General features: G+C 37.4%; 1 pseudogene; it reads right to left on the bottom strand.

Annotated features, from left to right (window-relative positions):
* Positions 1–8,658: 8,658 nt before the first annotated feature.
* On the bottom strand, positions 8,659–22,712 carry LOC134732834 (uncharacterized; annotated as a pseudogene).
* Positions 22,713–24,614: the final 1,902 nt, after the last annotated feature.

The raw sequence follows: 24,614 nt of genomic DNA, 5'->3' as shown, positions 1-24,614 counted from the left end.
CATGGGTGCATGTGTCTTTATAGCAGCATGACTTATAGTCCTTTGGGTATATACCCACTAATGGAATGGCTGGGTCAAATGGTATTTCTAGTTCTAGATCCCTGAGGAATCGCCACACTGACTTCCACAATGGTTGAACTAGTTTACAGTCCCACCAACAGTGTAAGAGTGTTCCTATTTCTCCACATCCTCTCCAGCACCTGTTGTTTCCTGACTTTTTAATGATGGCCATTCTAACTGGTGTGAGATGGTATCTCATTGTGGTTTTGATTTGCATTTCTCTGATGGCCAGTGATGATGAGCATTTTTTCATGTGTCTTTTGGCTGCATAAATGTCTTCTTTTGAGAAGTGTCTGTTGATGTCCTCTGCCCACTTTTTGATGGGGTTGTTTGTTTTTTTCTTGTAAATTTGTTTGAGTTCATTGTAGATTCTGGATATTAGCCCTTTGTCAGATGAGTAGGTTGCAAAAATTTTCTCCCATTCTGTAGGTTGCCTGTTTACTCTGATGGTAGTTTCTTTTGCTGTGCAGAAGCTCTTTAGTTTAATGAGATCCCATTTGTCAATTTTGGCTTTTGTTGCCATTGCTTTTGGTGTTTTAGACATGAAGTCCTTGCCCATGCCTATGTCCTGAATGGTATTGCCTAGGTTTTCTTCTAGGGTTTTTATGGTTTTAGGTCTAACATGTAAGTCTTTAATCCATCTTGAATTAATTTTTGTATAAGGTGTATGGAAGGGGTACAGTTTCAGCTTTCTACATATGGCTAGCTAGTTTTCCCAGCACCATTTATTCAACAGGGAATCCTTTCCCCATTGCTTGTTTTTGTCAGGTTTGTCAAAGATCAGATAGTTGTAGATATGTGGCATCATTTCCGAGGGCTCTGTTCTGTTCCCTTGATCTATGTCTCTGTTGTGGTACCAGTACCATGCTGTTTTGGTTACTGTAGCCTTGTAGTATAGTTTGAAGTCAGGTAGCGTGATGCCTCCAGCTTTGTTCTTTTGGCTTAGGATTGACTTGGCGATGTGGGCTCTTTTTTGGTTCCATATGAACTTTCAAGTAGTTTTTTCCAATTCTGTGAAGAAAGTCATTGGTAGCTTGATGGGGATGGCATTGAATCTATAAATTACCTTGGGCAGTATGGCCATTTTCAAGATATTGATTCTTCCAACCCATGAGCATGGAATGTTCTTCCATTTGTTTGCATCCTCTTTTATTTCATTGAGCAGTGGTTTGTAGTTCTCCTTGAAGAGGTCCTTCACATCCCTTGTAAGTTGGATTCCTAGGTATTTTATTCTCTTTGAAGCAATTGTGAATGGGAGTTCACTCATGATTTGGCTCTCTGTGATTGGTGTACAAGAATGGTTGTGATTTTTGTATGTTGATTTTGTATCCTGAGACTTTGCTGAAGTTGCTAATCAGCTTAAGGAGATTTTGGGCTGAGACAATGGGGTTTTCTAGATACACAATCATGTCATCTGCAAACAGGGACAATTTGACTTTCTCTTTTCCTAATTGAATACCCTTTATTTCCTTCTCCTGCCTCATTGCCCTGGCCAGAACCTCCAGCACTATGTTGAATAGGAGTGGTGAGAGAGGGCATCCCTGTCTTGTGCCAGTTTTCAGAGGGAATGCTTCCAGTTTTTGCCCATTGAGTATGGTACTGGCTGTGGGTTTGTCATAGATAGCTCTTATTATTTTGAGATACGTCCCATCAATACCTAATTTATTGAGAGTTTTTAGCATGAAGGGTTGTGGAATTTTGTCAAAGGCCTTTTCTGCATCTATTGAGATAATCATGTGGTTTTTGTCTTTGGTTCTGTTTATATGCTGGATTACATTTATTGATTTGCGTATGTTGAACCAGCCTTGCATCCCAGGGATGAAGCCCACTTGATCATGGTGGATAAGCTTTTTGATGTGCTGCTGGATTCGGTTTGCCAGTATTTTATTGAGGATTTTTGCATCAATGTTCATCAAGGATGTTGGTCTGAAATTCTCTTTTTTGGTTATGTCTCTGCCAGGCTTTGGTATCAGGACAATGCTGGCCTCATAAAATGTGTTAGGGAGGATTCCCTCTTTTTCTATTGATTGGAATAGTTTCAGAAGGAATAGTACCAGTTCCTCCTTGTACTTCTGGTAGAATTCAGCTGTGAATCCATCAGGTCCTGGACTCTTTTTGGTTGGTAAACTATTGATTATTGCCATAATTTCAGAGCCTGTTATTGGTCTATTCAGAGATTCAAGTTCTTCCTGGTTTAGTCTTGGGAGGGTGTATTTGTTGAGGAAATTATCCATTTCTTCTAGATTTTCTAGTTTATTTGCATAGAGGTTTTTTTAGTATTCTCTGATGGTAGATTGTATTTCTGTGGGATTGGTGGGGATATCCCCTTTTTCATTTTTTATTGAATCTATTTGATTCTTCTCTCTTTTCTTCTTTATTAGTCTTGCTAGCAGTCTATCAATTTTGTTGATCTTTTCAAAAAACCAGCCCCTGGATTCATTAATTTTTTGAAGGGTTTTTTGTGTCTCTATTTCCTTCAGTTCTGCTCTGATTTTAGTTATTTCTAGCCTTCTGCTAGTTTTTGAATGTGTTTGCTCTTGCTTTTCTAGTTCTTTTAATGGTGATGTTAGGGTGTCAATTTTGGATCTTTCCTGCTTTCTCTTGTGGGCATTTAGTGCTATAAATTTCCCTCTACACACTGCTTTGAATGTGTCCCAGAGATTCTGGTATGTTGTGTCTTTGTTCTCATTGGTTTCAAAGAACATCTTTATTTTTGCCTTCATTTCATTATGTTCCCAGTAGTCATTCAGGAGCAGGTTGTTCAGTTTCCATGTAGTTGAGCAGTTTTGAGTGAGTTTCTTAATCCTGAGTTCTAGTTTGATTGCACTGTCGTCTGAGAGACAGTTTGTTATAATTTCTGTTCTTTTACATTTGCTGAGGAGTGCTTTACTTCCAACTGTGTGGTCAATTTTGGAATAGGTGTGATGTGGTGGTGAAAAAAATGTATATTCTGTTGATTTGGGGTGGAGAGTTCTGTAGATATCTGTTAGGTCCACTTTGTGCAGCGCTGAGTTCAATTCCTGGATATCCTTGTTAACTTTCTGTCTCGTTGATCTGTCTAATGTTGACAGTGGGGTGTTAAAATCTCCCATTATTATTGTGTGGGAGTTTAAGTCCTTTTGTAGGTCACTCAGGTCTTGCTTTATGAATCTAGGTGCTCCTGTGTTGGGTGCATATATATTTAGGATAGTTAGCTCTTCTTGTTGAATTGATCCCTTTACCATTATGTAATGGCCTTCTTTGTCTCTTTTGATCACTGTTGGTTTAAAGTCTATTTTATCAGAGACTAGGATTGCAACCCCTGCCTTTTTTTGTTTTCCATTTGCTTGGTGGATCTTCCTCCATCCCTTTATTTTGAGTCTATGTGTGTCTCTGCACGTGAGATGGGTTTCCTGAATACAGCACACTGATGGGTCTTGACTCCTTATCCAGTTTGCCAGTCTGTGTCTTTTAATTGGAGCATTTAGCCCATTTACATTTAAAGTTAATATTGTTATGTGTGAATATAATCCTGTGGTTATGATGTTAGTTGGTTATTTTGCTCGTTAGTTGTTGCAGTTTCTTCGTAGCCTTGATGGTCTTTACAATTTGGCATGTTTTTGCAGTGGCTGGTACTGGCTGTTCCTTTCCATGTTTAATGCTTCCTTCAGGAGCTCTTTTAGGGCAGGCCTGGTGGTGACAAAATCACTCAGCATTTGGTTGTCTGTAAAGTATTTTATTTCTCCTTCACTTATGAAGCTTAGTTTGGCTGGATATGAAATTCTGGGTTGAAAATTCTTTTCTTTAAGAATGTTGAATATCGGCCCCCCACTCTCTTCTGGCTTGTAGAGTTTCTGCCGAAAGATCAGCTGTTAGTCTGGTGGGCTTCCCTTTGTGGGTAACCCGACCTTTCTCTCTGTCTGCTCTTAACATTTTTTCCTTCATTTCAACTTTGGTGAATCTGACAATTATGTGCCTTGGAGTTGGTCTTCTCGAGGAGTATCTTTGTGGCGTTCTCTGTATTTCCTGAATCTGAATGTTGGCCTGCCTTGCTAGATTGGGGAAGTTCTCCAGGATAATATCTTGCAGAGTGTTTTCCAATTTGGTTCCATTCTCCCCGTCAGTTTCAGGTACACCAATCAGACGTAGGTTTGGTCTTTTCACATAGTCCCATATTTCTTGGAGGCTTTGTTCATTTCTTTTTATTCTTTTTTCTCTAAACTTCCCTTCTTGCTTCATTTCATTCGTTTCATCTTTCATCACTGATACCCTTTCTTCCAGTTGATCGCATCAGCTACCGAGGCTTCTGCAATCTTCGCGTAGTTCTCAAAACTTGGCTTTCAGCTCCATCAGCTCCTTTAAGCCCTTCTCTCCATTGGTTATTCTAGTTATCCATTCATCTAATTATTTTTCAAAGTTTTTAACTTCTTTGCTATTGTTTTGAATTTCCTCCCGTAGCTCGGAGTAGTTTGATCGTCTGAAGCCTTCTTCTCTCAACTTGTCAAAGTCATTCTCTGTCCAGCTTTGTTCATTGCTGGTGAGGAACTGCATTCTTTTGGAGGAGGAGAGGTGCTCTGCTTTTTAGAGTTTCCAGTTTTTCTGCTCTGTTTCAAGAAAAAATGTTCAGCCTATGTTTATTTTTAGAACTAAAATTAATCTCTCTAGAGAAGGCCTTAGGGTTACATCCTTAAAAAATAATTCAGTTAATCTATGTGTTTTGAATGGGAAATTAAATTTATTTACATTTAAAATAATTACTGATAGGCTGGGCGTGGTGGCTCACACTTGTAATCCCAGCACTTTGGGAGCCCAAGATGGGTGGATCACTTAAGGTCAGGAGTTCAAGACCAGTCTGGCCACCATGATGAAATCCCATCTCTACTAACAATACAAAAATTAGCCGGGCAGGGTGGTGCATGCCTATAGTTCCAGCCACATGGGAGGCTGAGGCTCAAGGATCACTTGAACCTGGGGGCGGAGGTTGCAGTGAGCTGAGATCATGCCACTGCACTCCAGCCTGGATGACAGAGTGAGACTCTTTCTCAAAAAAATAAAAATAAAAATAAATAATAAAATAAAGGAATTACTGATAGGCAAAGGCTTACTGCCATTTTAATTATTTACTGTATTTCTTTTAGCTTTAGTTTGTCTTTACTTTTTAACTGTCATCTTTTGTGTATTAATAACTTTTTATAGTCATAATATTTGATTCTCTTCTCATTTTCATATGCATATATTCTGTAGATATTTTCTTTTAGATTACCATTAAAATTACACAAAAGATCCTAAAGTTACACCATTCTCTTTTAAACTAATAGCAATTGCAATTCAATTTCATACAAAAACTCTTCTTCACAGTTCCATCCCACACATTATGTTATTAGTGCCACAAATTCTTTGTCTTCTCTAATTAGCACAGATTTACAGTTTTTGTCATTAAAATTTTATGAATTGATATTGAAATTGTACAGGCTACTAAGTTTGTTCCTATATTTACCTTTACTGTTGAACTTTAAATTTCCTTTTGGCTTTGTGTTGCTTTCTAGCATTTCTTCATTTCAACTTGGAGGATTTCCCTCAGTGTTTCTGTAGAGAAGATTTAGTGTAGGTCACTTTCTCAACTTTTATTTATTGAGGAAAGTCTTAAATCTTCTTTCACTTTTAAAGAAAAGTTTTACTGGATACAAGATTCTTGGATGATAGGGATTGTTGTTTCAGCACCTTAATGTAACTACTACCTCCTTCTGGCCTGCAAGATTTCTGCAAAAAAATTCACTGATTCTCTTATGTAAATTTTCTTGTATGTGATGACTTTTTTCTTTGTTGATTTCAATTTTTTTTTTTTTTTTTTACTATAGACAGTTTTATTACAATGTCTGAGTGTGGTTTCCCTTGCATATGTCCTAGAGTTCTTTCAGCTTTTCTATTTTTTATGTCCATTTAATTCCTCAAATTTAGGGAGCTTGAAGTCATCATTTCTCAAATAAGCTCTCTCTCAAATAAGAAGTAATAATGTCTCCTTCTCTGTTTCTAAAATTCTAAAATTCCCAAGATATACTTGCCTCCTCTTTTGTTTCTAACCTAAGATAGGGGCAAAAGAATGAATGAACAAAATACCAAAGAGGAATTCTTCACTATTTTGTTTTTAACCCTAGGGAACAGCCCAAGCTTGGGAAGTTTCTTTCCAGTTGTATATGCTGTGCTGTATGGAGGGGAGAACACGGGCATGCCTTCAAAACACTGCAAATTTTCTACACATTTCTCTGGAATCCTTTTTGGTTTTATATTGGCCTGGGTACTGTAACTTCCCAACTAGTTTCTAGAGTATAAGTGGAGGTATTCTAGGCAGTGTGTGGTTATTAATTCAGTATCTCTTCCAGGCAAGAAGGGTCTGGAGCTTGGTAGTCCATATTCTTGCTGCATCACTTCTATTTATGTATAATTTATTTATTTTATTAAGTAGACAGATAATCACACTATTACTCTTTTTTTCATCATCTTATTCCTTTGCATTTATTATATTATAATTTACTCAGGGTGAGCCTGGGATTAAGTTTTCTTTAGGAAAAAAAAACTTTACCTGTGGGGTGAGTTTCTGTAATTTTTTTGACTTGATTTATTTAGGAATAAATGCTTACATAGGACTTTTAACTAGTTCTGATAAGTGACTAATATGGGCAGCATTTTTTTAATACTATGAATAGTTCTTATTAAAGAAATCTCTAAAGCTGAAGTCTGATGCTTAATCAAATACATAAAGTGAAGGGGTCAAGCCTTTCTTCTATTTCATTTCCTGGGGGAATCTGCGGTCCTTTGGACCTGTGTGAGGACTCCTAGAGCTATTCCTTTTTTTTCTGTGATATATAAAGAAAAGTCTTGCCCTGTTGGCAAGCTTAACACTGGGGCTTGGGTTAGGGCCTTCTTTAGGGCCTGGAAAGCCACTTCTGCCTCAGGTGTCCCTCTTACTAAATGGGTATTGGCTTTCTGAGTTTCCTTAATTAGTGTATATAATGGTCTGGCTATTTTGCCGTACCTGAGAATCCATATGCCACAGAAACCTGTTATGCCAAGGAACCTTCTTAGTTGCTTTAGGGTTTTGGGATAAGGATAAGCCAGTATAAGTTGGATACGTTCCTCAATGAGGGCCCTAGTGCCTTTGGATAATTTTAGCTCTAGGTATTTAACCTGCCGTGAGCAGAGCTGAGCCTTTGGTTTGGAAACCTGTAGCCACAGGTAGCGAGGAAATTTAAGAGCTCTTGGGTGGCTTGATGGCCCAAGGTTTCTGAACAGGTGGCTAAAATTAAATCATCCCTGTACCAAAGGACAAGAGTGTCCAGGTATGAGAACTGGCTCAAGTCTTGGGCTAATGCCTGGACAAAAAGATGGGGGCTCTCCTTGAACCCTTGGGGTAAAACAGTCCAGGTGAGTTGAGACATTGGGTTCAAAAGATCTTTAAAGGCAAACAAGAATTGAGAGTCAGGATGTAGAGGGATGCAGAAAAAGGCATCCTTAAGGTCCAGGACTATAAACCACTCTGCTTCCTCTGGTATTTGGGAAAGCAGAGTATAAGGGCTAGGTACAGCTGGGTAGAGAAGAACAACACCCTCACTGATAATCCTGAGATCTTGCACTAACCTCTACTATATGTTGGGTTTCTGTACTCCTAAAATTGGAGTATTGCAGGGGCTACTGCATGCTTTTACTAGGTCTTGGGCTTTTAGGTCCTTAACAATCTTTTGGAGTCCTTGTTGGGCCTTGGGTCTGAGGGGTACTGCCTTTGGTAGGGAAAGGAGGTGGAACCCGTTAGTTTAACTTGAACAGGACGGGCATTCTTTGCTAGCCTATATTGTCCTTCTATTGCCTAGCCTTCAGGATTAATTCCTTTCTCAAGCAGGGGACAACAAACGGGTGTTCCTTCTCCTATGTTCAGATGTATAATAGCCCCTGCTTTTGCTAGAATGTCTCTCCCTAACAAGCGAGTGGGGCTTTCAGGCATAATTAGGCATGTGAAAAGAGTAAAGTTCCCCAGTCACAACTTAGTGGCTGGGAGAACTATCTAGTGACTGGCTGTCCTAGGACCCCTCAGATAGTGACAGATCTGGAGGACAGTTGTCTGGGACAGGAGAGTAAGACTGAGAAGGCCGTGCCAGTGTCCACGAGACAGTTAACCTCCTGCCCCTCAATGGTCAAGCATACCCGGGGCTCCGTGAGGCTGATGGCATGGGCCGGAGCTTGCCCCTGGCACCCTCAGTACTGCTGCTGGATCATCTGGTTAGTGGCTTCTGACTCAGAGGACCTTCGTCCCCTGGGGCAATGGGCCTTCTAGTGATTCCCTTGACATAAGGGGCATGGACGAGGGGGCAACTTATTTCTGCTTGGACAATCTTTTTTAAAGTGGCCTTGTAGACCACACTGGAAGCAAGCCCTATTAGGCATTCAGTTTTCCCAGCTTTTCTCTTTTCCAGAGCCTCCAAAGTCCACTTGCCTGAGGGCCATGACTAAAATGGTAGCCTTTTTTTTTTTTATCCCGTTTGTCCCGTTCCGCCTGCTCCTGCTGATCTCTATTATAAAAAAACGAGGTTGCCAAGTTCAATAGGGTTTCTAAGTTTTGCTCTGGGCCTAAGGCAGAATTTTGAAGTATTTTTTTCTAATGTCTGCAGCTGACTGAGTGATAAACTTGTCCTTTAAGATTAGTTGGCCTTCAATAGAGTCAGGTGACAGAGAGGTATGCTTCCTTAATTCCTCCTTTAGTCTCTCCAGAAAGGCAGTAGGATTTGCTTCCTTTCCCTGTGTTATAGTGGACATCATTGAATAATTCATAGTCTTCCTAGTTTCCCTTAGTTCTTTTAGCACTCAAGTTAGCAAATGTCTGCAGCACCAATCTCCATGTTCTGAATCTGTGTCCCAGTGAGGGTCTGCACTGGGAACTGCCTGTTGGCCTGTGGGGAATCATTCTCTTTCCTCTGTTGTCATCCTATCATTGACCTGAATGAGATACCAGAGATCGCCAAACTCTCGGGCTGCAGTTATGGCGGCACTTCTCTCATTTGGGGTTAGTGTCTGATTTAGCAGTAACATTATATCTCTCCATGTCCCATCAAAGGATTGTTCTAACCCTTGTAAAACATCAATATAGCCATCAGGGTTATCTGAGAATTTGCCTAGGTCTGTTTTAATTTGCTTTAAGTCTGAGAGAGAAAAAGTTACATGCACTCTGGCTGGGCCAAATTCTCCCCCTCCCACTGCTTGGAGGGGGCGTAATCAGGGAATATTGGCACTGTTTGGTGCATTGTTTATCCCTTTTTGTATCTTCTTTGGACCATTTGGGTAAAAGGGGGGTCCTTATTGGTTGGGGAAGGAGTCGGGGGGATGCTGGGATAGGGAGGTAGATTCTGAGGGCTTCCTGTAGGGCATAAACCATACTTTTTACATTAATTGTGAGTTGTCTCTTAATGAAAAGAAAGTTTGCACATATGGCACTTCACTCCATTTGCCCTCCTTTCTACAGAAGAGGTCTAGCTTTAAGATGGTGTTATAATTTATACTTCCCTCAGGAGGTCAGGTTTCTCCCCCTCGAAGAGGATATCATGGCCAGGCAGTATTGCAGAAGATATAAGTCATTTCTTTCTTAGCGTCTGAGGGTCAAATTGGTCTAATTCTCCAGAATACATCTTAGGGGCGTTTTTGCCTTGGGGTGGGGAGAATGTTTCCTATCTGAAAAAAGAACATAGGGATGCCAGCAACCCTAGTCATTTTCCAATGAGCGTTAGTCCTAGCATGTCCTCTAAGGGCCTAATGCTTATTCTTTTCCAGGGTGCATAACTACCCATGGACCTCTGCTTATCGGATTAGTTAGGCTCACTGATGTAGCAGTCCTGCACCTGTTTTCCTGCCTCTCTTGACCACAAAGAAATGGGTCCAGGCTGCTGGATTCTAGTGGTCCTTTACCAGCATGCCCAACATTGCCTTTGCGCTCAGGGGTGAGTCCTAGAGCTGGGCTGAATTCCTGAGTATTTCATAACAACACAGCTGCACCATCAAGATGCATTCCCATAAAAGCAGTTCTTATGCAAACTCATTTCAGAGAGGGTGTAGGTAACCTTTTGAGTCAGAATTGAGATAGTCTTTTTGATTCTGTAAGTACTTTAAGGCTTGGCTGAGTGCAAACAGCTCGCACGTTTGAGGAGACCAGTTATTAAGCAATTTTTCTAACTCTGCTTCCACAAGAGTCTCCGTGTCAGTTACTGAATACCCATTGTGGTTTTTTCCTCAATCACCTGGGAGGAACCATCTATCCTCCTGTCCTGAAGGGAGTTCCTCCTAGGTCTGGTCGGATCTTTGTTTGGTAATTAAGATTTAAATCCTTAGACCTAAAACCATAAAAACTCTAGAAGAAAGCCTAGGCAATACGCTTCAGGACATAGGCACGGGCAAGGACTTCATGTCTCAAACACCAAAAGCAATGGCAACAAAAGCCAAAATTGACAAATGGGATCTAATTAAACTAAAGAGCTTCTGCACAGCAAAAGAAACTACCATCAGAGTGAACAGGCAACCTACAGAATGGGAGAAAATTTTCACAACCTACTCATCTGGCAAAGGGCTGATATCCAGAATCTACAATGAACTCAAATTTACAAGAAAAAAACAAACAACCCCATCAAAAAGTGGGCGAAGGACATCAACAGACACTTCTCAAAAGAAGACATTTATGCAGCCAAAAAACACGTGAAAAAGTGCTCATCTTCACTGGCCATCAGAGAAATGCAAATCAAAACCACAATGAGATACCATCTCACACCAGTTAGAATGGCCATCATTAAAAAGTCAGGAAACAACAGGTGCTGGAGAGGATGTGGAGAAATAGGAACACTTTTACACTGTTGGTGGGACTGTAAACTAGTTCAACCATTGTGGAAGTCAGTGTGGCGATTCCTCAGGGATCTAGAACTAGAAATACCATTTGACCCAGCCATCCCATTACTGGGTATATACCCAAAGGACTATAAGTCATGCTGCTATAAAGACACATGCACACTTATGTTTATTGTGGCACTATTCACAATAGCAAAGACTTGGAACCAACCCAAATGTCCAACAACGATTCACTGGATTAAGAAAATGTGGTACATATACACCATGGAATACTATGCAGCCATAAAAAATGATGAGTTCATGTCCTTTGTAGGGACATGGATGAAACTGGAAACCATCATTCTCAGTAAACAATTGCAAGGACAAAAAACCAAACACCACATGTTCTCACTCATAGGTGGGAATTGAACAATGAGAACACATGGACACAGGAAGGGGAACATCACACTCTGGGGACAGTTGTGGGGTGAGGGGAGGGGGGAGGGACAACATTAGGAGATATACCTAATGCTAAATGACGAGTTAATGGGTGCAGCACAACAACATGGCACATGGATACATATGTAACAAACCTGCACATTGTGCATATGTATCCTAAAACTTAAAGTATAATAATAATAAAAAAAGAAAAAAAAATTAAATCCCTTGTTAGGAAATCTGCTGGGTTAATGGAATTATCCGTGGTTGGAGTTAAATTACCCTTTTCTAACATAGTAGCCCCATACTTTAAGATTTTTGAGTTAGTAAGCTACTTTTCTGCTTTTTTTGACTTAGAAAATCTCTGAACTGGTGAGGTGTGCTCACAACGGGGTTTCCTCTAGAATTTATTTTTCTACTTTTAGCAAAGCAGTTGCCGCTACCAACTGAGTGCATTTGGCCCATCCACGGGTTACTGGGTTAACGATTTGCTACGCCCTTATTTACACTGACAACAAAGTGGCCATTATTAATTACAGGTTTTAAATTTACCTTGTCTTTTAAAGGAATGTACTCAATTTATACAAAGTATTTGAAAAAAGTCAATACACTTTTATAATAAAAACCCTTAACAAACTAGAAATAGAAGGAAACTACTGAAAAATATTACAGCCACATATGAAGATTTTATAATGAATATTATAGTCAATGGGGAAAGACTGAAATCCTTTCCTGTGAGATGAGGAACAAGACAAGGATTCCTACCCTCACCACTTCTATTCAACATAGTACTGGAAACCTTACCGAGAGCAATTAGACAAGAAGAAAAAAAATCAAAAGCATCCACATTGGAAAGGAAAAAGCCAAATTTTCTCTGTCCATAGATGATATTATCTTATATATAGAAAATCTTAAAGATTCTACATTAAAAAAATTAGAATTAATAAATGAGTTCAAAACAGTAGCAGGATAAAAATTCAACACACAAAAGTCGATTGCATTTTTTTCCACCTTCAACTTCTATTTTAGAATCTGGGGATACATGTGCAAATAGTTATGAAGGGATATTGTGTGATGCTGAGGTATAGCATATGAATGAATCCATCATACAGATAGCATAGTAAAAATGGGTAGTTTTTTTCAACTCTTACCCAGTCTCCCTCTCCTGTTTTGTAATCCCCAGTGCCTGTTGTTCCCGTAAAAGTATTTTTTTCTTAATTTTCTTCTCAGATTATTCGTTGTAACTGTATAGAAATGCAATTCAGTACACAGGGTCATTTGCATTTTATACACAATCAATGAACAATCGGAAAAGAAAATTAGGAAAACAATTACATTTACAACAGCGTATAAAAAAAGAAAATACTTTGAAATAAACGTAACCAAAGAGGTGAAAGAATTGTACAAAAAAACTTTTAAACATTGTTAAAAGATATTTTTAAAGTCACAAATAAAAAAGGATGTTATATTTGTAGATTGGAAAAAAATATAATTAAAATGTTTATACTACCCAAAGCGATCTTCAGATTTAATAAAACTGTATCAAAATTCTAAATGAATTTTTTGAAGAAATTAAAAAAACTCTAAAGTTTATATAAAATCTCATGAGATTCTAAACAACAAAATTAAAAAAAAGCTGAAAGACTCATGCTTTCTGATTTCAAATATATTACAAAGCCATAGTAATAAAACCAACATGGCACTGGCATAAAGACAGACAAATAGACCAATGCAATAGAATACAGAGCCCAAGAGTTAGTATTAATATCCATCTACAACATTATAAGTGCTGCCAACTTTTCTTAAATGGGAATGGCATATATGTCTATCTTGATAAGCTTACTGCCCAATTACAAGGAAACCTGTCAAGGTCAGCCATAGAGAACAAGTGCCTTAAATAATCCCATAAGGACTTTCTGCCAATACTCTAAAAAGGGACAAATCCAGGGCTCTATTTAAGCCACAAATGGGCTCTTCTTCCCTAAAGGCCTTAAATCAGAATCTCATAGAATATGATAGTTGATATTCCCAGATATGGGCTACCACATGAATGATTAGGAAGGTATGTGTTAGGTAGGAAAGCTTGTATCTAGAGAGATCTGCATTAAAAGCTGTCCTTATATATGCTTTGCTGGGAGTCAGAATTTGTCCTCAGGGAAAAGAAAAATAATTAGTCCTGGAAATAACAAATGCTGGGGAGAATATGGAGAAAAATAATCTCATATATTGTTGGTAGGAATATAAGTTAGTACAACCACTATGGAGAACAGTTTGGAGTTTCCTCAAAAACATAAAGACAGAACTACTATATGATCCAGCAATCCCACTGTTAGGTACACACTCAAAGAAAGGAAATCAGGATATTAAAGAGATATTTGCACCCCCACATTTACTACGGCTGTCTTCGCAGTAGCCAAGATTTGGAAGCAATCTAAGTGTGCATCAACAGATGTATTGATAAAATGTGGTACATATACATAATGGAGTAGTGTACAGCCATAAAAAAGAATGACATTATTTTTATAATTTAAATTAACATGATTTAACTTACGAAGATAAGAGTAGAAGAATGGTAACAGTGACTGAGAAGGGTAGTGGTGGGGAGAGGAGAAGTGGAGATAGTTAATGGGTACAAGAAAAAGTTAGAATAAATAATACCTCATAATTGATAACACAGAGTGATTATAGTCAATAATAATTAAGTTATCCATTTTAAAATAACAAAGTATAATTAGATTATTTGTACATGAAAGATGTATACTGGAGGTGATGGATACCTCATTTACCATGAGGTGATTAATATGTATTGCATGCCTGTATTAAAATATTTAATGTACCCCACAAGTATATATTTGTGTATACCTACTGTGTACCCACAAAAATTAAAAATTAAGGAAGAATACATATCCCAGAAATAAACTATCTTGTATAGTCAAATAATCTTTGATATTTGACTATTAAATATCAAGATATTTAACATCAAGATATCTAATATCAAGATATCATATATCAAGACCATATAATGTGGAAAGAATAATCTCTTCATCAAAAGGTATTGGAAAAATTGGATTTGCCCATGCAAAATAATGAAGTTGGATGCTAATTTTATAACATAAACAAAAATTAAGACTAATAAAACACTTATATGTAAAAGCACAAATCATATAACCCCTGGAAGAAAATATAAGAAAGATGCTTTTAGAACATAGGACTTGGCAATGATTTCTTGGATATGACAAAAGTATAGGTGACAAAGGCAGAAATAGACAAATAAGACATAACAAGCTGACAAGCTTACTAAAAAACTTTTGTGCATCAAAAGAAAAATCCACAATGAAAAGGCAATCTACACAATAGGAGAAAATATTTACAAAGCATATACATATAATAAGATGTTAACACCCAGAATGTGTAAAGAACTCCTACAGCTCAACTATAAATATATTGTTGCTATATAGTTATATATATTGATATGTATATTCATACATGTATCTACACACATACTTATGTATATACATATATGTACATAAGTATGTATACATATATGCATATACGTATGCATATGTATACGTATATGCATATACGTATGTATGCATATGTATACGTATATACATACATGTATACATATACGCACATAAGTATATATGTACACATGTATATATATGTATATATATATACATGTGTACATATATATATTTTTTGAGACAGAGTCTCGCTGTGTCACGCAGGCTGGAGTGCAATGGCGCCATCTCAGCTCACAGTAAGCTCCACCTCCCAGGTTCATGCCATTCTCCTGCCTCAGCCTCCCAAGTAGCTGGGACTACAGGTGCCCGCCACCACGCCCGGCTAATTTTTTGTATTTTTAGTAGAGATGGGGTTTCACCATTTTAGCCAGGATGGTCTCAATCTCCTGACCTCGTGATCCTCCCGCCTCAGCCTCCCAAAGTGCTGGGATTACAGGAGTGAGCCAACATGCCCGGCTCCATATGTACATATTTATATGTATATACATAAGTATATGTGTGTATACATACATATACTTATGTATATGTCTATATACATATAAATTAGCAAAGGTCTTGAAAAGATATTTTTCAAAGACGGTATAAAAATAGCCAAGAAACATATGAAAAGATAACATCAGTAATCATCAGAGAAGTGCAAATCAAAACATTAATGAAGATTGGGAACAGAACAGAAAGCAGAACAGAAGCCTCCACCAATCATTCCCCAAGAAGAACACCGATTTAACAACTATCTACACACACAAAAATTCGTAAGAACAAAAAATAAGGTGAGCCCTCACATAGTACCTTCTTTGGACTATATAACATTGAAAGAGGCACTGAAGGGATTAAAAAAAAGTATTGAATCTCAAAGCCACTCCTCCCACGCCATCCATCAGCAGAAGTTGATGCAGGGAGCATCTCAAGGTACTGAGGGAGGAAGAGCACAGCAATTCTGAGTGCTGTCCTGTTAGAGCTGAAGGAAAATCCAGAGCAAACTCAGCTGATGCCAGCCCAGAGAGGGAGCATTTGAAGCAGTCCTAGTCAGAGTGGTATCATGGATCCCAGTTGTCCAAACTTGAGTGTCTGCAAACCTCACAACCAAGGGCTACAGTGCTCTGAGGTATTCTAGGACATAAGTACTGCAACTCTTAAGTGAGTCCAGGTCTGAACTAGACCCACAGACAGTGGGATGGTGGGGGTCAGACAACTTACTGAGACACTAGATGGGGCAGCCAAAGGAGTGCTGGCATCACCCCTCCTCTAACAGCAGCCTACACAGCTTGTGGCTCCAAAAGACAACCCTTCCTTTGCTTAAGGAGAGGAGAGGGAAGAGTGGGGAGGACTTTGTTTTGCATCTTCGATTCCAGCTCAGCCACAGCAGGATAGGGAATTGGTCAGAGTGGTGAGGCCCTCATTCTGGGTCCTAGAATGGGACCTGGATGTCCGTATGACATTTCTAGACACACTTTGGGCCAGAAATAAACATGTTGCCTTGAAGAGAAGAACCCACTCCTGAAAAAATTCATTACCAGCTAACCGAAGAGCCTTTGGGCCCTGAACAACTAGCTGCAATACCCAGGTACTATGTAGAAGGCCTTGGATGAGCCTCTGTGACTTGCTGGCTTCAGGTAAGACAGCACTCACAATTGCTGTGTTCTCCCTCCCTCAGTACCTTGAAATATTCCCTGCACCACGCTTATGCTAATTGATGGTGTGGGTGGAGTGGCTTTGAGATTCAAGTACATTGCCAGCTTTGGTGACTAAAAGATGAAACTACTGCTTGAGAAAAGCAGAGTGACAAGTAAAGGGGACTTTTGTCTTGCACATTAGGTACAGCGTGGCCACAGTGAGGTAGAACACCAAGTGGGCATTTGGGGTACCCAATTATAAGACTTGACTCTTGAATGGCATCTCTGGACTTGCTGTAGGCCAGAGGGAGGTCCACTGCCATGAAGGGGAAGTCCCAAGACAGGCAGCATTCACCACAAGCTGACTTAAAAGACCTTAGGCCTTAAGGGAATATCAGTGTTAGTCTAGCAGAACTTTACATGGTCTCCGGTGGTGATGATGACACGGTGAAGCTCCTCTGCCTTTAGAAAGTGGAGGGAAAACTAGGAAGGACTATATCTTGTGGTTTGAGTGCTAACACAGCATCAATACAATAAAATACCAGATAGACTTCTAAGGTTTTTGAATCTAGTCCCCGACTCCTGGAATGCACCTCTGGACTCACCCAGGGCCTAGGGACCTCACTGCTCTAAATGGAAGATCAAAGGCTTTCACATGCAGCTAGCTTTACCACCTGCTGATTGTAGCACCCCAGGGCCTTCAGCTAAATATAAGCAGTAAAGAAGAGGCAGAATAAGAGATAGGGATAGAAAGTTTATTCAAAGGAATAATTACAGAGAACTTCCCAAACCTAGAGAAATATATCAATATTCAAGTCCAAGAAGGTTATACAACATCAAGCAAATTTAACCCAGAAAAGACTATCTCAAGGAATCTAATAATCAAACTTCTAGAAATCAAGAATAAAGAAGGATCGTAAAACAGCAAGAGAAATAAATAAATGTACAATGAAGTTCCAATACATCTGGCAACAGACTTTTTATTAGAAACGTTTCCAGCCAGCGGAAAGTGGCATAACACATTTAGTGCTGAAGGAAAAGAAAAATTTACTCTAGCATAGTATATCTGGCAAAAATAACCTTCAAGTATAAAGGGGAAATAAATATTTTTCCCACACAAACCAAAAGCTAAGGGATTTCACCAACACCAGACCTGTCATACAATAATTGGTAAAGGGAATACTTTAATTAGAAAGAAACAAATGCAAAAGAATGTTAATGAAGAATAAATAATCACCCAAAGGTACAAAACTCACTAGTAACAGTAAATACACAGACAAACACAGAGTATTGCAAACTGTAACTGTAGGATATAAACTATTCATTTTTAACCAGAACCAATCAAAAATAATAACTACACCAACTTTTCAAGACATAGACAGTACCAGAAGATACAAACAGAAACAACAAAAAGTTAAAAAGCAGTGGGGATGAAGTTAAGGCATAGAATTTTTATAGTTTTCTTTTTGTCTGGTTGTCTACGGAAACAATATTAAGTTTTTATCAGGTTAAAATAATGGATTGTAAGACAGTATTTGCAAGCCTCATAATAACCTCAAACCAAAAAACACACAATGAATACACAACAACTTAAAAGCAAGAAACTAATTCGTATCACCAGAAAAGACCACCATCACTAAAGGAAGACAGGAAACAAAGATAGAAGGAAGACAAGACCACCAGAAAACAAAACAAAACAAAACAAAAAACAGAAAACAAATAACAAAATGGCAGGAGTAAGTCCTTACTTATCAATAATATTGAATATAAATGGACTAAACCTTCCAACAACCAAAATATATAGACTGGCTGAATGGATACGAAAACAAGACCCATTCATCTGTTGCCTACGAGAAATACACTTCACCTATAAAGACACACATAGACTGAAAAAAAAAAAAAAAAAGACTGGAAAAAGGTATTCCATGCCAATGGAAACAAAAAAAGAGGAGTTGCCCTACTTTTTACAGACAAAATAGATTTCAAGACAAAAACTATAAGAAGAGACAAAGAAGGTCACTATATAATGATAAAGGGGTCAATTCAGCAAGAGGATATAATAATTTTAAATATAGATATGCACCAAACACTGAAGCACTTAGATATATAAAGAAATCATTATAAGAGCTAGCTGGAGACTTCAACATCCCAGATTGAATATTGGACAGATCTTCCAGACAGAAGAGCTACAGAGAAAAATCAAACTTAATCTGTACTATAGGCTAAATGGGTCTAATATTTACAGAACATTTAATTCAATGGCTATAGAACACGAATTATTTTGCTCAGCACATGGATCATTCTCAATGATAGACCATATTTTATGTCACAAAACAAGTTTTAACACATTCAAAAATTAGAAATAATATCAAGCATCTTCTCTGCTCCGAATGGAATAAACCAAAAAATTAATAACAAGAACAACTGTGGAAACTATAAAAATAGATGGAAATCAAACAATATGCTCCTGAATGACCAGTAAGTCAATGAAGAAATTAAGAAGGAAATTGAAAACTTTCACGCAACAAATGATAATGAAACCACAGCATTCCAAAACCAATGGGCTATAGCAAAAGCAGTACTCACAAGGAAGTTTATAGCTATAAATGCCTATATCAAAAAGAAGGAAAGACTTCAGATAAATAATCTAATTATGCATCTTAAAGAACTGGAAAAACAAGATGAAATCAATCCCAAATTTAGTGGAAGAAAAGATATAATAAATATCAGAGCAGGAGTAAATGAAATTCAAATGAAGAAAATAATACAATAAGTCAATACAATAAAAAGTTGTTTTTTTGTTTTTTTTAAAAAAGTAGGCCTTGTACAGTGGCTCACACCTGTAATCCCAGCACTCTGGAAGGCCCAGGCAGGCGGATCATGATGTCAGGAGATCAAGACCATCCTGGCCAATATGGTGAAACCCCATCTGTACTAAAAATACAAAAATTAGCTGGGAGTGGTGGTGCATGCCTGTAGTTCCAGTTACTTGGGAGGCTGAGGCAGGAGAATCATTTGAACCCGGGAGGCAGAGGTTGCAGTGAGCTGAGCTCACACCACTGCACTCAAGCCTGGGGACAGAGCAAGACTCCATCTCAAAAAAAAAGTAAAACAAAATGGACAGACACTTAGCCAGACTAAGATAAAAAGGGAGAAGATCTAAATAAATAAAATCAGAAATGAAAAAGAGACATTACAACTAATGCTCCAGAAATTCAAAGGATCATTATTGTCTACTATGAGTAACTATATACCAAGAAATTGGAAAATCTAGAAAAAGTAGGCGAATTCCCAGGCACATACAATCTACCAAAGTTTAACCAGGATGAAATCCAAGACTGGAAAAAATAAATTACAGGTAATGAGATTGAAGCCAAAATAAAACAACTGCCAGTAAAGAAAAGCTCAGGACGAGCAAATCAAATTCAACAATACATTATAACCCAGATGGGTGGTTTCCAAACTCATGGTACAAGGTCATTACCCTGATACCAAACCAAAGACACATCACAAAAAGAAAACTACAAGCCAATGATCTCTGATGAATATTGATGCAAAAATACTCAACAAAAAATTAGCAAATCAAATTCAACAATACATTATAAAGATCATTCACCATGACCAAGTGGGATAGCTTCACTGCTGAACTCGATCAAACAATTAAAGAGGAATTAATACCAATCCTACTCAAATTATTCTAAAAAATACAGCTGGAAGGAATGTTTCCAAACTCATGGTACAAGGTCATTACCCTGATACCAGAACCAGACAAAGACACATCACAAAAAGAAAACTACCAGCCAATATCTCTGATGAATATTGATGCAAAAATACTCAACAAAAAACTAGCAAATCAAATTCAACAATACATTATAAAGATCATTCACCATGACCAAGTGGGATTTATCTCTGGAACGTAAGAACGGTTCAATACATGCAAATCAGTCAACAGGATACATATCAACAGAATGGTGGATAAAAACTGTATGATCATTTCAAGTGTTCCTGAAAAAGCACTTGATAACATTCAACATCCCTTAATGATAAAATATCCTCAAAAAATTGGGGATCAAAAGAACATACCTCAATATAATAAAATCTATATATGACAGGCCCACATCTAGTACAATATTGAATGGGGAAAAATGGAAAGCCTTTTATGTAAGATCTGAAACACAAGCATGCCCACTTTCACCACTGTTATTCCCCGTAGTACTGGAAGTCATGAGCCATGTAGAAAAACAAATAGTAATCTGGCTCATGCCTATAATCCCAGCACTTTGGAAGGCCAAGCAGGTAGACTGCTTGAAACTAGGAGTTTGAAACAAGCCTGGGAAACATGGTAAAACTCAATCTATACACACAAAAAAATACAAAAGCACAAAAATTTCTCAGGCTTTGTGGTGCATGACTATCGTCCCAGTTGCTGGGGAGGTTTAGAGGTGGCAGGATCACTTAAGTACATGAGGTCGAGGCTGCAGTGAGCCATGTTCATGACACTGCACACCAGCCTAGGTGATAGACAATGTCTCAAAAAAAAAAAAGTAATCCAATTTACATAGCTTCAAATATAATTAAATTAACCAAAGAAATGAAGGAGTCTTATAAAGAAAACTATAAAACACTGATAAAAGGAACTGAAGAGGACACAAAAAAATGGAAAAATATTCAAGTTTCATGAATTGAAAGAATGAATATTAGTAAATGTAAATGCTACCCAAAGGAACTTACAGATTCAATTCAATCCCTATCAAAATACTAATGACATTCTTCACAGAAGTAGAAAAAAAAATTCTAAAATTTATATGGAACCAGAAAAGACCCAGAATAGCCAAAGTTATCCAAAGGAAGAAAAACAAACTGAAGAATTCACATTACCTGACTTCAAGTTGTACTACAGAGCTGTGATAACCAAGATAGCATGTTACTGTCATAAAAACAGACACATATATCAATGTAACAGAATAAAGAACCCAGATGGGTAGTTTGTAAATATTTTCTCCATTTTTTGGGTTGTCTCTTCATTATTTTCACCATTTCCTTTGCTATGAAGAAGTTTTCAAGTTGATCCGATCCCATTTGCTCATTTTTGCTTTGGTTGCCTGTGCTACTGGTTTACTGCTCAAAAATTTTTTGTAAAGACCAACGTCCTGGAGATTTTCTCCAATATTTTCCTGTAGGAGTTTCCTAGTTTGAGGTCTTAGATTGATTTTTGAATATGGTAAGAGATAGGGGAGTAGTTTCATTTTTCTGCATATATATATATTCAGTTTCCCCAGCACCATTTATTGAAGAGACTGTCTTTTCCCTAAAGTATGTTCTTGGCACCTTTTTAAAAAAATGAGTTCAATATAAGTGTATGGATTTGTTTCTGGGTTCTCTATTCTGCATATTTCTGGGTACATAGCCAACATTATTGAAAGCATGATCTCAAAGAGATGAATGTACACTCATATTAACAATAGCACCATTCACAATCATCAAGAGGTGAAAGCAATTCTAACATCCATTAATGGATGAAGAGACAAATGAAGTATATACATACTATGGAATATTATTGTGTTAAACGGAAGAAAATTCTGTCACATTCTAAAATATAAAAAATGAGGACATTGTTTAGTAAAATAAACTAGCCATGAAAAGACAAATGCTGTACAATTTCACCTATTTGAAGTACCTAAAGTATCCACAGAATTTAAAAGTACAACAGTAATTACTGTGGTCTTAGGGAAGGAGACAAATAAGAGTTGTGGTTTATTGGCTACATGGTTTCAGATTTGCAAGATGAAAATGTTTTTGAGATCAATTTCACAATCCACGTTAACATACTTAACATTACTGAATTATAGATTAAAAATGATTAACGTGGTAAAATATCTATGTCTCCATTTATTTATCTATCTCTACCTCTATATCTACACCACCCAAAATATTTCACTTTGGCATAATGATTATTTTGAGCTAAAGACATTTGAGATTCAAGAGATGCAGTAAGAAGCCTTGGCAAAGCTCCCCTCATCTGCCTAAAAGAAGAAACTCCTTACAAACAAGGACTGATGTAAATACCCTCTTTCATGGAAAGTTTATGGCTATGAAGAACACAGAAAGTTAACACAGAGATGGGCTTATGCAAACAAAACTTGCTAAAATAGTCCTTATATTCCATTAATTTTCACCATATATTTACCTTCCCACAGTTTGCTGCCCTTGGAAGCCCCAAAACCTTTACCTTGTGTTGTGACATCTCCACAATGTATTGTACTTTGTTAAAAATAGTATATAAGTTTTTAGGTCAATTGCTTTTTTGGGTCTTCTTCTCTAAGAAGGCATTTGTGTCATGTAAAAATTGACATCACATAAAATTTGCATGCCGTTTCTACTGTTAATCTTTTATCAGTCTAATTTATAGGGCTCCAGCCAATAAACCTAAAAATGGTAATGAAAAACGTGCCTAAACTACCTTATGATATATAGATCTGAGAAGTTTTGTTGTTGTTTCTTTTTGTGTGGATGGATGGATGGATGGATGGATGGATGGATTTTGAGTCAGAGTCTCTCTCTATCACCCAGGCTAGAATGCAGTGACACCATCTCTGTTCACAGCAACTTCCACCTCTCAGATTCAAGCAATTCTGGTGCCTCAGCCACCCAAGTAGCTGAGATTACAGGCATTTTGCCACCGCACCCAGCTAATTTGTGTGTGTGTGTGTGTGTGTGTGTGTGTGTGTGTGTGTGTGTGTGTGTGTGTGTGTGTTTTCAGTAGAGATGGAGTTTTACCATTTTGGACAGGCTTATCCTGAACTCCTGGCCTCAAGTGATCTGCCTGTCTCGGAGATCTGAGGTTTTTTTTTTTTTTAAAAAAAGTATTTTAAATTGACTTACTTATAAAATGACATTAATTTACAATTCACTTTTAACCAGAAAATAAATTTATTCTGAATTTATTATTCATGAAAGTTGATGGAGTTCCATTTGCTCTCTTAGACCCAGGTCATTTTCTCTGGAGCACTCGGTAAGCACATTAGTTATATACTTCTTCTATTATGCCAAGGACCAAATCTCACCTTACAATTAAGGACCATTTCTTGATGCTCAAGTTATTTATAAGGAATGCTGTTCTCATTTTCTGCCATTATCTCTGCCCCTTCACATTTACTTTTCTTTTGACAGCATAGCATTTATACTGGAATAATGAAAAATGTTCCTTGCTCTACAGTCATTATGTATTTCTAAGCTGGTTTCCTAATTAGTATTTAATTTTTTTATGTTTTAAAAAGACAAAAATCTTTCCGTACCTCTAAACACTTTAATCTATTTGTTTATGAAATGTGTGTGTTAAACAACTTCCATAAAATATATACGTAAATAAATATACATATATATGGCTCCTCCAGATCTGCTTTAATACAAGTACAAGTGGCATTTCATGATGAAGCTGAAGGAACAATCAAGCAAAAAAAAATAAAGATTTATTTTAATGTTTGATTTGAATTTCTTATTTACCAGGTTCTATTTACCTTTTTCATATCAACTCTAAATAACATGTTGTTTATCAAAACAGAAGTATCAACTTCTGTCACTCTTCACCAAAAAAAAAAAAAAAACTTTTGTAAAAAGCAAACACCACTGTAGTCAGTAACTTTATATTATTTTAATTGAATTTTGATGAAACTTTGACATTCTGAGAGTTCAAGTTAGGAAAACAGCAGTTGCCCTGATTGATGGGCATAATGGTATGTGTACACTCCTTATGCCCTTCAACTGCATTGCTGCTACAATTGCATAAAGAAAACAATGGTGACTTAAGGCTAGAATAAAATTTTCTTGACTTCTTATGATAGAATAGTTTCTTTGTTTCTATCTGAAGGCTAAGCTGTCAGCAAACAAATATATGCCCCTTGTATTAGTATTCATGAGGATATTAAATTTCCCATGAGTTATCTATTATAGAATAAATCTATTCTTAGTAAAACTTAATGGCAAATAACATTTTGCATTTTCCAATAAGTAGTTTCTACTTATTTTGCTATTAAAATAAAAAATGATCAGAATTATTTTCCATGGCAATAAGATAGCTTTAGAACAACCTAAAGTTTATTAATTTAGAATCAAGAATGTAAAACTATATATAATTTGAACTTTTAAT

The sequence above is a fragment of the Symphalangus syndactylus genome, chromosome 17, assembly GCF_028878055.3.
Source record: "Symphalangus syndactylus isolate Jambi chromosome 17, NHGRI_mSymSyn1-v2.1_pri, whole genome shotgun sequence".
Lineage (NCBI taxonomy): Eukaryota > Metazoa > Chordata > Mammalia > Primates > Hylobatidae > Symphalangus > Symphalangus syndactylus.
The sequence above is the reverse complement of the archived record's forward strand: the minus strand, read 5'-3'. Positions and strand labels throughout refer to the sequence as shown.